This window comes from Grampus griseus (assembly GCF_964374135.1).
Source record: "Grampus griseus genome assembly, chromosome: 6".
In the NCBI taxonomy this organism is placed as follows: Eukaryota; Metazoa; Chordata; class Mammalia; order Artiodactyla; family Delphinidae; genus Grampus; species Grampus griseus.
Genome location: NC_139000.1, coordinates 92,190,553 through 92,203,354, shown reverse-complemented (window position 1 = coordinate 92,203,354; position 12,802 = coordinate 92,190,553).

Here is a 12,802-nt window from a genome sequence, read left to right as displayed (position 1 = left end):
AAAGAAGGATATTACATAATGATGAAGGGATCAATTCAAGAATATATGACAACTATAAATAAACATACACCCAACATAGGAGCACCTAAATACATAAAGCAAATATTAGCAAACATAAAGGGAGAAACTGACAGTAACACAATAAGAGTAGGGGACTTCAACACCCTACTTACGTCAATGGATAGGTCATCCAGAAAGAAAATCAATAAGGAAACAGTGGTCTTAAATGACACATTAGACTAGATAGACTTAATAGGTATATAGAACATTCGATCCTAAAGCAACAAAATACACATTCTTTTCAAGTGCACATAGAATACTCTCCAGGATAAATCATATGCTAAGACACAAAACAAGCCTCGGTAAATTTAAGAAAATTGAAATCATATCAAGCATCTTTTCTGACAATGACAACTAGGTAAATACCTAGTAGTGGGATTGCAGGGTTGTATGACAATGGAGGCAAGACTATACAATGGAGAAAACACAGTCTCTTCAATAAGTGGTGCTGGGAAAACTGGACAGCTACATGGAAAAGAATGAAATTAGAACATTTTCTCACACCATATACAAAAATAAACTCAAAATGGATTAAAGACTTAAATGTAAGACCTGAAACCACAAAACTCCTAGAAGAAAACATAGCCAGAACACTCTTTGACATAAATCATAGCAATATTATTTTGGATCTGCCTCCTAAGGCAAAGAAAACAAAAGTGAAAATAAACAAATGGGACCTAATCAAACTTATAAGCTTTTGCACAGCAAAGTAAACCATCAACAAAATGAAAAGATAATCTGCTGAATGGAAGAAAATATTTGCAAATTATATGACCAATAATAGGTTAATATACAAAATATATAAACAGCTCATACAACTCAACGTCCAAAAAACAAACACCTTGATTAAAAAATGGGCAGAAGACTCGAACAGACATTTTTCCAAAGAAACATACAGATGGTCAGCAGGCACATGAAAAGATGCTCAACATCATTAACCATCAGAGAAATGCAAGTCAAAACCAAAATGAGATATCATCTCACACCTTTCAGAATGGTTATTATCAAAAAGAAGACAAATAACAAATGTAAGGGAGGATGTGGAGAAAAAGGAATCCCTGTACATTTGTTGGTGGGAATGTGAACTGGTACAGCCACTGTAGAAACCAGTATAACGATTTCTCAAAAAGCTAAAAATAGAACTACCATATGATCCAGCAATTCCACTCCTGGGTATACATCCAAAAAAACCCCCACTAATTGGTAAAGGTACATGCGCACACCCCCCCAGTGTTCATAGCAGCATTGCTTAACAATTGCCAAGATATAGAAGCAGCCTAAGTGTCCATAAACAGATGAAAGGATAAAGAATATGTGAGATAAATAGACAGATAGATAGATAGACACACACACACAATGGAATACTATTACTCAGCCATAAAAAGAAAGAAATTTTGCCATTTGCAACAACATGAATATATTTGCAGGGTATTATGCTTAGTGAAATAAGTCAGACAGAGAAAGACAAATAGTGTATGATATCATTTACATTTTGAATCTAAAGAAATAAAACAAACTAGTGAATATAACAGAAAAGAAACAGACTCAGAGATATAGAGAATATCTCTGAGTTGCCCAGTCTGCAGTGCCTTGTTATGGCAGTCCTAGCAAACTCATACAGACACTGAAAACAGTCTTGCACTGTTTGAAGTAAAATGGACCTTGGTGCTGCAGAAATAGTTCCACTTACATGAGCTAAGTTTATGGGAAAAGGAGGGTGACCACGATGCTAGTTGTTACCATCTTCTTGTTCAAGATCTAAGTGTAGAGCCTCAGCTGAGAGAAGAGGCAGCCCAGACACGATGTTCTATTGGTCTGATCTAGCTTCTCCCTTTCTCCTTTCACTTTCTCAGCCCCAACACTCACCTTGGTTCTGCCTTTTCTTTTTTTAGCATTAAGCCATGGATCATACACTCCCCCACTCCCCACGATGGTTCAGGTGAATTTTTCCATGGCCTCACTTGGCTTTGGTCCCTCTCTGACCTCATCTGCCATTGCTTTCCCATTTGCTCTCTGGTGGTGTAGCTCTACAGATGCTTTTCCATTCTGTGGGCCCGCTGTTCTCTGAACCCCACACCTTACTCTTAGCTGGTTCCTTCTGATCCTGCTGACCTGGGCTTAAATATTTCTACCTTGGAGAGTCCTTCCCTGATCATCCTACAGAGTTGCAAATCTCCTTCCTCTCTCTCCTTCACCTGTACTGGACCATCACATCAGGAAGACTGGAAGAGAAGAGGGGTGGGAGGAGGTGATGCTCAGAGGAAGGGAAAGATAGAAGGCAGGAAGAAGGATGGGGAAAAAGGAGGGGAGATGGGGGAGTTGTGAGGATTAAACGAGTTAATATACGTTAAGAACAAAGGAAGCAATATATTTGTCAGCAGTTTTTATCTTTCTACAAAATATGCCTCGAGTAACAGCATCTGTGCCTAAGGACTCAACGCCAGTTGTAAACACCTTGGCCCACTGAGACCTTCCACCTGGAGGTCCTCTCACCACCCTGTCAAAAGTCTGTGGCCCAGTGCAAATGCCACCTCTTCCATAGATTTCCCACTTATTCCCACCCAGAAAATGTTCTCCCTTACAATCCTGTAGAACTTCCTTTGTGCTTTTTTGGAATGTCATTCCATTCACCTTCATTCATTGTCTTTTACCTTGTTCCTGGTTCTAGTATCTGAGCACTGGGGACCCACACACAGTCCAGTGCCCCGAAGGGCTGACCAGTGAGGCAGACTCCTGATCATTCTGCTCCAGATTTGCAGTGTGATGGGCCTGGGCTGTAGGCTGCCCAGGCTTTGCTTTCCATGGGGGCGCTCCTGGAGAAGGACACGTGATTCCAGTGAGTTTCTGTCCACCCTTCCCTCTCTCTCATTTGGCTTTACAGTGATAAGCTGATAGCTATCAGTGGTTAAAGATTTTTTAAATAGGAAGCTTTCTTGGTCAAGAATGCTCATCAAGCAAGAAATCTCTGTTGCAATAAATATAGGGCCAAGGCTTTAATCCTTGGCTCTTCTGACATGGAGGTTAAACAAATATGCAGTCAAATATGCAGTTTGGCCAAGGGCCTGCTGAGTCATTCCTCCCATCCAGACACTCTAAAGGCTTAGCAGCAATAAGTTGTCATCTTGCTGTAAGTGACCAAAAAATTATTATTTCAGGAGCAAAAATTCTTCAAAACTTTTTTTTTTCCTGTAACTCTTTGTCTATGTACAGAATATAGAATTCGGTTAATTACCTTGAGGAGTGAGAAGCAAAAGGAAGATCCCTCCTTTCCATGGGGAGGTCAGAATAACTGAAGAGGATTTTTAAAATTGCACATGCTCCTTCAGTCTTTGACATAATCCCCCCAACACCTCCTTCCTGGCTTCCTAATGGGCCCCATGCCTTCAGACATTAAAGTAGAAAGAGGTCAAGAGCCAATGATTAAATAATTCAATCCCAAAGAGACCCCACTGCCAAAAGTTTCTGAATATTGAAGCAAATTTAGCTCCTTGAATTAAAACTGTGATCTGCTTGTCAATTAAATGCATGACACTTAAACAACCAATAATTAGTTGTGTGAGTGTCTACATATAATTCCCCAAATTATTTGGAAATGAATAAGTATGGTACAATTGATATTTTGGTATCACAATCTCATTTCAGCCCTTGCTAAACTTATAATTCACTCACTTTCCTACACATAAAATATATTATTTTAGCAATATTAAGATGCAGGGTTTTTTGTGCAGAGTTAAGTCTGATTTTATAATAAATTCAGTTATAATTCCCCCAAACCAATCTTTTTATCCCACTGGTTACACCAACTTACAAGATCTTTCACTGATCTCTCAAAACAAAATTTTTTATTGTTGTAGAGGTTGGTATCCTTCACTCCAAAGTTGCTTTTTAAAATGATGCTTAATTTAACTCTGTTGATAATCTGAAGCCAATTTCATGAAAATCATGCAACAGTGTCGCTTTCTATTCTCAGTGGTTTACTTCTAAATAGTTTTCCTGATTTGAATTTCAAGTCAACAAGAATTATGGAGTGCCTGCTATATCCCAGACATTGGGCCAGTAGGAGGGCTGCAAAGGCATATAACTAAAAACTGTCCCTTTGACAAATGACCTCTGAAGAAAGTAAAGATGTCCTGAAGACAAGTAATTCTCACACTGTGCATTCAATGCTCTGGAGACCTGGATAAGAGAGCAATTAATTCTGCCTTAAGAGGAGATTGCAGAAAATATCATAGCAGTAGGTGATGAGAAAATCTGTTAATTTATCATCGTGGAAAGAATAAAATTAAAAATAGCACATTCTACTTAGTGTAAAGAACTAAGTGCGGAGGGGGAAATGATGTTACTATAAGTGGAGATGTGAATCATGATTTTCATATTTCTTTAAACATCCATAATTCTGTTTATGAATGAAATTCACTCATCAGTGCAAAATTTTGTAAACTGAAAGTCCCATTTCCTTAACTTATATGGAAAAAGCTATCATTGGTGTCTGAGACTCCTTGCAGAAAAACCACCATTAAATGGGTAATTTTATTTTCAGGAGACTTTTAATTGCAAATTCAATTTCTTAATGATTATAAGACTATTCAGATTATCTATTTCATGTTGGTTGAGTTTTGGTAGTTGAGGTTTTTGAGGAATTGATTCATTTCTTTTAAGTTATTAAATTTACAAGTGTAAATTTACTCATAGTATTCCTTTATTATTCTTTTAATGACTGCAGAATCTGTAGTGACATACCATATTTCATTCCTGACACTGATGATTTGTGTCTTCTTTTTATTTTTGTTAATCTTACTAGAGGTTTATCAATTTTATTGATTTGTTAAGGAGCCAGCTTTATTTCATTGATTTTTCTTGTTTTCCTATTTTCAATTTCAAAGTAACTGTATTGTTTCCTTCCTTCCTTCTGCTTGCTTATTTTGTTTTTTTATTTTTTAGGTTCTTGAAGTAGAAACTTTGACTATTATTTTGAGCTCTCTCCTCATTTCTAATGTAAGTATTTATGGCTATAAGTTTTCCTCTCAGTGCTTAAGCTGCGTTCTACATAGGTTTGATAGTCTGTATTTTCATTTTCATTCATCGTTTGGTTCTACATTTTTTAAAATTTCCTCTGAGATTTTGATCCATGGATTATTTAGAAATGTGTTGCCACACTGTAATTAATCTCTAATTGATTCCATTGTGGTCAAAGAACACACTCTATGATTTCAATTTTTAAAAATTCATTGATGCTTGTGTTTTACAGCCCAGAATATGGCCAGTCTTGGCAAATGTTCCATGAGCACTTGAAAAAAGTGTGTACTATATTGTTGTGTGTGGAGTGTTATACTATATATAACATTTATATTAAGGTAATTATTTGATATGTTAGGGGTTATGTCTATTATTTGATTTTTGGAACATGGAACATTTACCAACGTAAAACACATTCTGAGTCATAAGACACACTTTAACTAATTTAAAAGAGTAGAAATCATACAAATATGTTCTCAGACAACAGTGGAAGTAAATGAGAAATCAGTAACAGAAAGGAAGATGGAAGATCTCCAATATTTGGAAATTAAACAACATACTTCTAAGTAACACATGAATGAAGGAAGAAATCTCAAGAGAAGTTTAAAAATATTTTGAAGTAAAGGAAAATGGAAATACAACATATGACAATGTGTGGAATTCAGTGAAAACAGTGCTTAGAATATTATAATATTAAATACATATATTAAAAAAGAAGAAAATATAAAAACAATAATCTAAGTGTCCACCTTAGGAAACTAGAGAAAGAAGAACAATTAAAGTCTAAAGCAAGGAGAAAGATATAAAATTAAAGCAGAAGTAAAGAATGTGGAACACAAGAAAAAATAGAGAAAAATCAATGAATCAAAAAACTGGTTCTTTTAAAAAATCAATAAAATTGATAAAGCTTTCACCAGAATAATCAAGTGAAAAAAGAGAAAAGATAATAAGTTACCATTATCAGAAATGAAGGAGGGATCATCACTAAAGATTTCATGTATGTTGAAAACTTAATAAAGGGACACTATGAACAACTATATACCTACAAATTTGATAACTTGGATGAAATGGACCAATTTCTTGAAAGACAAAAACTGCCAGAAACTCACAGGAAGAGAAATAGATCATCTGAATGGACCTGCATCTATTAAAGAGAATGAAGCAATAACTTTCCAAAAGAGAAATCACCAGGCCCAAATGGGTTCACTGTTGACTCCTACCAGAGATTTAAGGGGGAAAAAAATGATACCAATTCTCTACAATCTCTTCTAGAAAATAGAAGCAGAAGGAATACTTCCTCACTCATTCTATTTGGCCAACATTACCCTAATACCAAAATCAGACAAAGACATTGGAAGAAAGAAAATCTATAGCCTGATATTTCACCTATATCTATATTTGAACATAGAAAAATCAGTAAAATGTTAGTAAATAAAACACAATAATGTATAGAAAAACTTTTACACCATGACCAAGAAGGATTTATGCATGACTGCTTTAACATTGGAAAATAAATAAATGTAATCCACCACATCCAAAGGCTAAAGAATAAAAATCATATGATTCATAAATTGATGCAGAAAAAAATTAGCGAAATTCAACATCTGTTCATGATAAAAACACTTAGCAAATTAGGAATAGAGAGGAACTTCCTCAATTTTATAAAGAACATCTACAGAAACCCTTCAGCTAATGTCATACTTAAAGATGAGAAATGACCCTTTCCCTCCTAAGACTGGAAACAAGGCAAGGATGTCCTCTCTCAACACAGCTGTTGAGCTAAAGACCACAAAAAGCAATGAAATACATACAGATTGTAAAGGAAGAAATAAAACTGCCATGATCGTCTATGTAGAAAATCCCCCAAATTGACAAAAATGTAATTGAAACTGATAAGCTAGTATAACAATTTGCAGTATATAAGGCTAATATACAAAAGTCAATTTCTTTCTTATATACCAGCAAAGAACAATAAAAATTTTAAATTAAAATAAACATTCACAATAGCATTCAAAAAATGAAATCATCAAGTATAAATATAACAAAAGATGTATGGGATCTAATATGAATAAAAATATAATAGTCTGATAAAAAGATATCAGCATAAGAGCTACATAAATGAAGAGATAGTCCATGTTCAAGAATTGGAAGACTCAATATTGGTAAGATGTCAATTCTTCCCAACTTGATCTAGAGATTCAATGCAATCCTAATCAAAATCCCAGAAGTGTATTTCTTAGATATCCACAAACTGGTTGTAAAGTTTATAGAAAAGGCAAAAGACCTAGAAAGCCAACATAATGCTGAAGAAGAACAAAATTGTCATACTATTAAATTTCAAGACTTACTATAAAGCTATAGTAACCAAGACACATAGATCAATCAAACAGAATAGAGAGCCCAGAAATATACCCTCACAAATATAACTGATCTTTGACAAAGAAGCAAAGGCAATCCAATAGAGAAACAAATGGTGCTGGAAACTCTACATATTAAGAAAGTGAATATAGACACAGATCTAGACCTAGACCTTACGCCTTACACAAAAATTAACTCAAAATAGATCATAGACCTAAGTGTAAAATGCAGAATTATAAAACTTCTAGAAGAAAACATTAAAAAAAAAAACTATGTGACCTTGAGTTTGGTGATGAGCTTTTAGATACTACACCAAAATCACAATTCATAAGAGAAAAAATTGATGTGAGAATTTATTAAATCTAAAACCCTTCTCTGGGAAAGGTACTGCTAAGAAACTAAAAATACAAGCCACCGATTGGGAGACGTACAAAAACATGTATCTGGTAAAGGCCTTGTATCCATAATGTACCAAGATTTCTTAAAACTCAATGATAAGTAAACAAACAACCCAAGTAAAAATGGGTAAAAGATCTGAACAGACACCCCACTAAAGAAAATAGACTGATGGTCATTGTATAATTCCACTTATATAAAAAAAAATCCAGAATAAATAAAACCATAGGAACAGAAAGGAGATTATTGGTTGCTAGGGTCTAGGGGAAATAGAGGAATTAACAGTGACTGCTTAATAGGTATAGGGTTTCTGTTTGGGGTGATGAAATGTTCTGAGACTAGATAGTAGTGATGGTTGCACAGCATTGTGAATGTACTTAATGCCACTGGATTGTACAATTTAAAATGTTTTAAAAGATAAATTTTATTTTATGTGAATTTTGTAATAAAATACATGAACCATAAAGTATATTTTTTAAAAAGTTACCAAAACAAAAATGAGAGGAAGGGGAAAAAAAAGAAAATAGACTGATGGCAAATAGGCATATGAAAAATATTCAACATCATTTGTCATTAGGAAATTGAAAACTTATACAATTAAAGTTATACACATTTAAATGGCTAAAATTTAAAAACTGACAACATCAACTACAGTTGATGTGGCAGAACAAGAGGAATTGTCGTTCATTGCTGGAGAAAATGCAAAATAGTACAGTCACTTTGGAAGACAGTTTATTGGTTTCTTATAAAACTAGAGATATTCTTACAATAAAATACAGAAATCATGCTCCTAGGTATTTATACAATTGATGTGAAATTTTATGTCTACACAAATTGCATGGGAATATTTATTCAAGATCACTCAAAACTGGAAAGCAACTGTCCTTCAGTAGGCAAATGAAAAAACAAACTGTGGCACATCATGAAATGGAATATTGTACAGTGATAATAAGAAATTAGCTATTAAGTCATAAAAATATATAGATGAATCTTAAATGCATATTGCTAAGTGAAAGGAGTCAGTATGAAAAAAGCACATGCTGCATGATGCCAATTATATTGATATTCTGGAAAAGGCAAAACTATGAAGTTGATTTTTAAAAAGATGACTGACAAGGCTTCAAGGAAAGAAAAAGAGTTGCAGATGTAAGCACAGGAGATTTTTAAGGTGGCGAAACTATTCTGCATGATTTTGTGATGCACTATGCATTTGTCAAAACCATAGTACTTTACAACATAAATAATGAGCCACAAAGTATGGAAATTTTAAAAAATCATTTAGGATATTAGGAGAATCCCAGGTTGAAATGATAATATGACAGACAGTCTAACTGTATTACAAATATATGAAACAACCTCACTGAAGGAGTTGAGGGGAAAAGGTGCTGACTTAAGTAACTGGTAATTAGTAGAGGTTATGAGTTATCACAAAATGATCACATGCTTGTAACTACCACATTGGTCAAGAAATAGAAAATTATCAGCTCCCAGAATATTCCCTCATTTTTCTCCTGATTGCTACCCTCTCTCCCCAAAGTTAAACATTACCCTGACTTCTAACACGATGGACTAGTTTGGCCTAATGAAGAATTTTATATAAATAAAATCATATAATATGTATTCTCCTGTGTCTGGCTTTTATCATCCAGAATTACGTTTATGAGATGCATTCAAATTGCTGCATATGGCTACAGGTCATTCATTTTCATTGTATAAATGTACCACAATTTATTTACCAAAATTAGTGTTGGCAGATATATGAGTGTTTCTAGTTTAGGGCTATTAAGAATCATGCTGTCACTAAGATTTTTATACATGTTTATCTTTTGGTACATGCAATTCTGTTGGGTTTATATCTAGGAGTAAAACTGGAAGGTTACAACTAAAGTTTCATTTTCAGTTATAGTAACATTTATTGTCAACAGCTTTGCAAACTGCTTGTATTAATTTCACACTCACATTTTTTGTGAAGTGCCTGTTTAAATTTCCTACCCATTAGTTAGTTGGTTTGTCTACCATTTTCTTGATTTGGAGAAAATATATATTTTCTGGATATGAGGCGTTATCAGTTGTAAGTGTTGCAAATATCTCCAAATCTGTGGTTGGCCTTTTAAACCCCTTAATGGTGGTTTTGTTTTGTTTTTGGTTTTGGTTTTTTGTGGTACGCAGGCCTCTCACTGTTGTGGCCTCTCCCGTTGCGGAGCACAGGCTCCGGACGTGCAGGCTCAGCGGCCATGGCTCACGGGCTGCTCCGCGGCACGTGGGATCTTCCTGGACTGGGGCACGAACCCGTGTCGCCTGCATCGGCAGGCAGACTTTCAACCACTGCGCCACCAGGGAAGTCCTGTTTTGTTTTTTAACATGAACTACTTCATTGTTTTCTCTTTTTAAAAATATTTATTTATTTATTTGGCTGAATTGGGTCCTAGTTTTGGCACATGGGATCTTCTTTGTGGCATGCAGGATCTTTCGTTGTGGTGCGTGGGTTTCTCTAGTTGCAGCATGCAGGCTTCTCCCTAGTTGTGGTGCATGGGCTCTGGAGCACGTGGGCTCAGTAGTTGTGGTGCACGGGTTTAGTTGCCCCATGGCATGTGGGATCTTAGTTCCCCAACCAGGAATCAAATATGCATAACTTGCATTGGAAGGCAGATTCTTAACCACTGGACCACCAGGGAAGTGCCCCTTAATGGTGTTTTTTATTAGCAGATATTCTTAGATTTAATGTAGTTCAACGTCACAATATTTTTATGGTTAATGTTTTGTGTGTTAGTGTTTTCTGGTTAGTGTTTAAGAATTCTTCGCCTAGCTCAAGGTCATAAAGATTTTCCCCTATGTTGTCTCCTAGAAGTTTTTTGTTCATACTTTCTTATTTACACCTATCAAGTGCATGTCTGGAATTGAATTTAAGTACATAGTGTATAGTAGAACCCATTACTTTTTCTGTATAGATATCCAACTGACCCAGCAACATTTCTTAAAGTAAACACCTTTTCCCACTATGCTGGAGTGCCACCTTGTCATAAATCAGGTATCCATATAAGTCTTCTGTTTCTGGACTCCAAATTCTATATTCTGTATATTCCATATACATTTGCCAATTCTTCATTCATTGTAACCCTTTCTTAACTATAATAGCTTTATAATAAGTCTTGTTTTGTAGTAGTTTAAGCTCATCCATGTTGATATATTTTTTCAAGAGTTTATTACCTGCTTTTGTCTATTCATTTTCATATAAATGTCAAATAAGATTGTCAATTTCCAAAAATCACCATGCTGGGACTTTAGTTAGTACTATATTTAATCTATAAATCAATTTGGGGAGACTTAAATCTTTATAATGTTCATTTTCTAATCCACGAATATGGTATATTTCTCCATTTATTTAGTTTCTTCATTGATTTAATGTTTTGTAGTTCTCTGTGTAAAGGGTTAGCATAATTCTGTTAAATTTATTCCTATGTGATGTTATTATTAATGTTATATTTAACTTTTACTATGAAGATATAACTTACATATCTAATTCACCCATATGATTGTACAGTTCTGCAAGTTTGGAGAAATACACAGTCATCAATTCAGTATACATAAAGGTGCCATCAACCAAAAAATTCCCCAAGTCCTTTTGCAGTCAACCTCTCCCACTATCACCAACCCCTAACAACCACTGATCTTTTTACTATAAAAAGATTAATTTTTCCCTTTCCAGAATGTCATATAAATGAAATCATATAGTATGGAGGCTTGAGTAAGGCTTTGTTCACTTAACATGATATATTTGAGATTTATCCATTTTGTTGCACACATCAATAGTTCATTTCCTATTATTATTGAGATGTGTCCTATTGTACCACAGTTTGTTTATTCACTCACCACTTTAAGGGCATTTCGATTGTTTCCAGATTTAGGAGATTATGAATAAAGCCATTGTAAACATCTGAATAAAGGTTTTTTATGTGAACATAAATTATCATTTTACATGGGTAAATGCCTAATAGTGGAATTGCAGGATTGTATGACAATTATATGTTTAACTTTATGAGAAACTGCTGAACTGCTTTTCAAAGTAGCTGTATTATTTTGCACTTTCACAAACAATATATGAGAGTTGTAGTTGATCCACATTCTTACTAGCATTTGGTATTGTCACTTTTCTTTTCAAAAACATTTTAGCCATTTTTAATAGTGAAGTGGTACATCCTTGTGGTTTCACTTTGCATTTCCCTAATGACTAATGACACTGAACATCTTTTTTTGTGCTTTTGCCATTTGTGTCATCTTTTCTGCTAGTCTGTGTTTTGTCCTTTCATTTCCTTAACAGTGATTTTTTTTTTTTTTTTTGCGGTACGCGGGCCTCTCACCATCGCGGCCTCTTCCGTTGTGGAGCACAGGCTCTGGACGCGCAGGCTCAGCGGCCATGGCTCACGGACCCAGTCGCTCGCGGCATGTGGGATCTTCGTGGACCGGGGCATGAACCCGTGTCCCCTGCATCAGCAGGCTGACTCCCAACCACTGCACCACCAGGCAAGCCCAACACTGATTTTTAAAATGAAGAAGTTCTTAACTTTGATGAAGTCCAATTGATTAATTTTTTCCTTTTATGAATCATGCTTTTGGTGTTTTATCTAAGAAATCTTTGTCTAACTCAAGGTAACAAAATTTTTCTTCTATATGTTCTTAAATTTTATAGTTCTAGTTTTACATTTAGGTCTATAGTCCTTATTGAGTTAATTTTTTATATGATGTGAAGTATGGATCTAAGTTTGTTTGTTTATTTATTTATGCGTGTGGACATTCAATTGTTTCAGCACTATTTGCTGAAAAGACTATATTGTTTCAATTAAATTGTCTTTGTGCCTTTATAAAACATCAGTTGGTTGGGACTTCCCTGGTGGTGCAGTGGTTAAGAATCCACAGGGGACATGGGTTTGATCCCGGTCCAGAAAGATCCCACATGTCATGGAGCAACTAAGCC